The 6,000-nt window shown below is 39.1% G+C and overlaps 1 long non-coding RNA gene across 1 annotated transcript in view; it reads right to left on the bottom strand.

Moving 5' to 3' along the window:
- Positions 1-230: 230 nt before the first annotated feature.
- Positions 231-6,000, bottom strand: part of LOC125137657 (uncharacterized) — a 226,940-nt gene continuing 221,170 nt past the window's right edge. Inside the window, exon 4 of the long non-coding RNA XR_007137468.1 lies at positions 231-394. This is a non-coding gene — a long non-coding RNA (uncharacterized LOC125137657). The remainder of the gene's footprint in view (positions 395-6,000) is intronic.

The following is a 6,000-nucleotide window of genomic DNA, read 5'->3' as shown; positions in this document are numbered from 1 at the left end:
CTGTAGCCTATGGCTGGGTTATCGCTTTTTTTTTTTTTCTTTCTCTCTTGTTAAATTCTCACAAATTCACATAGTTCTTTAGGCTTGCCCTGGAAAGTTTTCTATTTACTATGGTTAAATCTCAAAAAAAAAATGTTGAGGAGAAAAGAAAGCTGTGGAAATAATTTATAGGGTGATATCATACTATATACATATTTTTAATATAAAATTCTTGCTTAAAACACACACCAAACTCACCATCCTCGTTGCATCTGGAAGATTCAAGGGTAAAAGGACTGAGTTTGGTGGTCAAAGAAGACTTCAACTTCATCTGTAAAATGCTGTTGTTGTTGTTCTCTGCAGATATGGGGAGGGAGTGTGGTGGTGCTGTAGCCTTTGGGTTTGCCTGCATCCTCTGAAATATAACGAACAGACAGGAGGGACAAAGTAGTGGTTAAGTACACAGCATCTGGAGGCAGACTGCCTGTGTTTAAATCTGCCGCTTACTATGTGACCAGGGAAAGTCAATGGACCTTCCGGGCCTCAGTTTCCTAGTCAGTAACATGGTGTTAATAAGAAATAATGGCTACTTTAATTGGCTTTTTGTGAGAAGCAAATGAGGTTAAAAAAGTGCTTAGAACAGTTCTTAGAACCGAGTTAGTATTCAGTAAATTCAACATTTTTATCAGCTCACGTTTTAATGAAAAGAACTTTTATGAAATAGATTTATTAGAAGAGAAATGTAGAAGCAATGTGCAAATAATTAAGGGTAAACGTGTCTAATTATGTAATGATACTGTAGAGCTGGACCTGCAGCCAAATACTTCTGTGTTGCACTCCAAGTATTAGGAGGCTACGTGCTCCCCACTCACTCTACCAACTTCTCATTCTCTAGGATTCTCGGAGATTCAACTGTTTGCTCTTTCTCTCTTCTGTTTTTTACAGCATCTTTCTTTTATCTCTGAATCGACAGAGAACAACCCAAAGAGTCCTGAACACAAACACAGCAAGTCTGCAGTTCTTCTTCTGGTGACAGTAGCTTTAGTATTAACTGAAAGGCAGGGTAGATAATGTGACACACGCTTTACTTTCAGCAGACTTGTTAATATCAGCTCTGAATTTTTCATGACGGCTTCGGTAACCTGTAGCCTGGAGCTGAAGCTCTGGGGGTTTCCACCACAAAGAGGTGGATCAGCTGAGCTCTCACTTCCCATCTGGCACTGGGTGACAGGGACAGTCAGGGGGGCTGCAGGAAACCTGAAGAAGAAGAAAGCTGATGTGGGACACCCATTGTAGTGCATCAAAGGCTAAACATGTGCTGTTGTATGGATGTATCTTTGAGACACTTGTTTATCACTGGCTTCAGAATCTCCTTAGCCAATGTGTTTAACGTTCGAGTCACAAGAACAGCTGCAGCTCGTGTAAGTAATACCCTCCTACACAGGGGCATCCTGATTTGCCAAACCAGATTCAGGACCTCTCTGCAGTGAATGTTTTATGCTGCCTGGCATGCTGCTTCTTTACCCCCACAGGCAGGCATACACGTGCAGGCACACACGCAGATCCACAAGGTCGGGGCTCTGGAGCTGTTTGAAATCGGAAACCATCTCAGCTCCATCCCAAAGGTAACAAAATGATCTGAAAAGTTCTCACGAAAGCTGCACTTTATGTCTGAAAGTCAAAAACAGCAAGATTTTTGAAAGGGATGAGAAGCTCAAATATATTCATATGTGAAAATTCAAAAATAATAAAAAAAATTTAAGGCAAAATTTGAGCCTTTTCCTTTCCTTAGCCTTATGGTGGTTCTATCACATTTATGGAAGTATAGAGTTGCCTTCTTATTTACAGGAAGTTGGGTCCCTAACTATTTGATTTTATTCTGAATAACTGTAACAATTGAGATTCACTCTGTACACACCCAAACTGCAGTTCCTAGAATGCAGGAGCATTTACAAGCACACTGGGAGGAGGGTGTTCTCTGAATTGCAGTGTTCTCTGGGCACACCCTTTGTTTCTGCTCTATCAAGTTAAATAAATAATGCTTAGTTTGTACATGGACAAAAAATTGTAGAGTTAGTAATACTCCAGCCTTGAATGAGAAACAATGAAAAATAATAAAATATATGCATGGCTACTATGGTTTTTTGATCATTTTTCATCAGCAGAAAGAACCAGATCAACTTTTTGAACTCTCACCTTCATTTTCTTCTTAAATTACGTCTCACAATTTTCAGTCTGCCACTCCAATATTTCTCTAACTTATAGATATAGTCGATCATTGCTTTTGTGTGTGTGAAGGGTGTCATTTTTTTAAAAGCTCATTAACATTCACTAGTGTTCTAACCTTTTCAAAGATCTAACAGTCTGTTGAGTTTCAATATTAAAATTGTATTAAGATAGTATAACAAGGTATATATTTATAGATAAGTATTAGTGATGAAAAAGTTGTCCAGATTTATTACAGCAAAACAGCTAAAATATTAAGTAATTAACTTTAACTACAATTATGAACTCATTACACTTTGATATTCTTCAACTATAGGATTACTATTGAAACCTACATAAAAGGGGTCTCATGTTTATTTGTGCATAGTCCAGCATGTTCACAATCTTGTAAAAGATTAGGATTGATGATTCAATAATCCAAAGAGTTTTTCACTCTGTTTTTAAAATTATTTTACTGCAAAAGGAAAAATAAAGGGTTTCATCACTGAAGCCAACCTATGTTTTGTATAGCAAATGGAAAATTAAATATTATAATTTTAACTCTTGCACAAAAATTAGATTCCCTTGGCCACTATCCTTACCTGCTTGGTTATTTTTGCTAAAGAATAAATTACTTCCAAACTTAAAACAGCCACTTTTATTTTACTCAGGATTTTGTGGGTCAGAAATTCTGAAAGGGTTTGGCTGGTCAGTCATCACTTAGGATCTCCCACATGGTTGCAGCCAGAGATATGTGGGGCTGAAGTTGTCAAGGCTCACCAGGGCTGGGCATCCAAGATGGCTCACTCTTGGGGCTGGCACTTGGGATCTTGGTTGCGCTGTCAATCAGAACACCTAAGCAAGGTCTCTTGAGCTTCCTCACAGCATAAAGCCTAAGGAGAATTGGGTTTCTTACATGGCAGCTCACAGTTCCAAACACAAGTGTTCCAATGACAACGGTAAAAGCTGCCTTAGAGTTCACAAAATGGCACTTCTGCTCAATTGTATTCATTATGAGTGAGCCTCCAAGACCAGGTCAGATTGAAGGGGAGTTGACAGGAGTGTCCACTTCTTGATGGGAAGATTGTCAAAGATTTGTAGACATTGTTTTAAAACTACCACACTACCCTCTTTTTTTCGACCTACACCATAGCTCACAGCAATGCCGGATCCTTAATCCACTGAGCAAGGCCAGGGATCAAACCTGTGTCCTCATGGATGCTAGTCAAGTTCTTTAACTGCCGAGCCACAGTGGGAACTCCCCACACTACCTGCTTTATGACAGCAGCACACAGATCATTTGAAATGTGTTATCTGTGGAAATCCTAAATCTTTACCAAGAACTGTATCAAAAGAATATCATTTTAATCAATGTAGCGCTCAAATCACCTCAAATACCTTGTAGTAGCTGTGATGGTTTCATTTTCCAAAAATGAAACATAACACTATTTCTGGTCCCACCTGCTCTTTCAGTATCCTGCCACCTCCCCATCAGGAGATAGAATCTCCTTCTCCTTGCCTTGAAATCAGACAACTTTTGTGATGGCTTTGACAAACAGAATGCAACAAAAGCCACAATGCATGATTTCTAAGGTTCACAAAAGGTGATTCCATTTCTACCTGAGCTTCTCTCTTGGGATTGTTTATCCCTGGAACTCAGTCATCAAATGGTGAGGAAGCCCAAACCATCCGAGGAGGCATGTCTACGTGTTCCAGCTGAGAGCCTCAGAGTCTGCAGGGTGGCTCTGGCCCCTGCCTTTGAGCCAGTATAGATGATGCTGACTACAACACAGATAAGCTATTTCTGCCAAGCTTTTCCCCAATTTAGCTTCATGAGGAAATTAATGTTTGTTATACGGCGATAGATAATGAGAATGAGTGACTTACCTCTAACCTGTGAGGCAGTAGTGCATTTGAAACAACAAAAGAAATACCCAATTTGCAAATCAATCTTTGGTCTCAAAAATAAAGCGGAAAATGCATTTCAGGTATTTTGGGGGGGTCAATAAAAATAAAGGCAGAATGGAATGGTTATGAACTCATAGATCACCAAGCTAGTCTCCAATTCCTAAAGGAATTTTGTGTGGTGAATTTAGTACTTTTCAAGCTCTATGACACCGATAATAGTTTTTTTTTTAGGGAAGATTAATCAGAGCATGGTGCTACATACCCAGTTAATGTGAGAGAAAGTTCTCCTTTGAGGAATTGTGTATGAGTGATGCAGCGACAGATAAACATTGGGTTTTTATTACATCCCAGGCACTGTTCTATGTGCTGGGAATGCAGCAGTGGATAAAATAGTTGTTAATCACCTCATGGGGTTTATATTCTGGGAAATGAGTGGAGAAAAACAAATAAGGAACAAATACATAAGTTTATATATTTGTATATCAGTTGGTGATAGATGGAGGAAAATTCAGAAATAGAAGGAAGATAGCAAGCCCAAGGATGAATGGATGAAGATAATGACATACAGAGGTGGACAGGGAAAGACTCACTGAGATGATGAGAATTCAACAAACACCTTAAGGAAATGGGAGAGGCAGCAAAAAAAAGTTTTCTGGGAAAAGCATGTTCCAGGCAGAGGGAACAGAAACAGTAGAGAGCCCAAAGCAACAGCACGTGGTACAGTCCAACAGAAGCAGGAGAAGATCCTTTTGCGGGCAGATCAGGAATTCTTTGGACATGTAAGTTTAAAATGTCTACCGGACATCCAGTTAAATAATATTTATCACAGTCTGGAGGTTAGTAGAAACATGGAATTATCAATTTGGGAGTTTTCAGTATTTAGATGATTCATCAGACTGGAAAAGTTTATCAAGGAGTCTTCTGGTTTTTATGAGAATGGATATAAAGTCATAAAGGACAGTTGATACTAATTCTGATTCACTATTTCACAGATTCAATATACCTGGAAAAAGAATTCCTTATCCTTGTGAAGGATTAAGAGATAATAAAACCGACTTAATAGTATTGATTTATTCTTTGAATTTGAACTCCACAGCATGACCTATTTACAAAGTGGCATCTGTATCTAGGATTTTCTCTGCCTGAATATATGCACTGCTATAGAAACAGCAATTTGTTGTTAATGCAATTCAGATGAAGAAAATCTTGCTTGACTATAGTTTGTTTAGCTTTCAAAGTATTTCTCTTGTAAGTGCTGTTATCTACCACAAATAACATGCCCTGACGGAAGGAAAGGAGGGAGGAAGGAAGGAAGGAAAGAAGGAAAGCAAGCCACAAGTTCCCTTCATGGCTCAGCAGTTAACAAACCCAGCTGCGATCCATGAGATAAGGGTTCGATCCCTGGCATTGCTCAGAGGGTTAAGGATCCAGCATTGCTTGAGCTGTGGTGTAGGTCACAGACATGGCTTGGATCCATCCTTGCTGTGGTTGTGGTGTAGGCCGGCAGCTACAGCTCTGATTCAGCCCCTAGCCTGGGAACCTCCATATGCAGAGGGATGGCCCTAAAATAGCAAAAAGAAAAAGAAAGAGAAGGAAGGAAGGAAGGAAGGAAAGAAAAGAAAAGAAAAGAAAAGAAAGAAAGAAAGAAAGGAAGATAGAAAAAGAAAGAAAGAAAGAAAAAAAGAAAGAAAGAAAGAAAGAAGAAGAAAGAAGAAAGAAAGAAAGAAAGAAAGAAAGAAAGAAAGAAGGAGTAGGTGGAAGAGAGGGAGGGAGGGGAGGAAGGAAGGAAGAAAGGAAGAAAGGCAGGAAGGAATTGCAAGTTCTTGAAGTGAGCCAATGAATTTGCTTATTTGAATATATTTAAATATAACACATAATCAGAAACATCACCAGTTTGGCCTGATGCTT

This window comes from Phacochoerus africanus, chromosome 10, assembly GCF_016906955.1.
Source record: "Phacochoerus africanus isolate WHEZ1 chromosome 10, ROS_Pafr_v1, whole genome shotgun sequence".
NCBI classification, from domain to species: Eukaryota; Metazoa; Chordata; class Mammalia; order Artiodactyla; family Suidae; genus Phacochoerus; species Phacochoerus africanus.
This window is presented reverse-complemented; position numbering and strand designations above follow the sequence as displayed.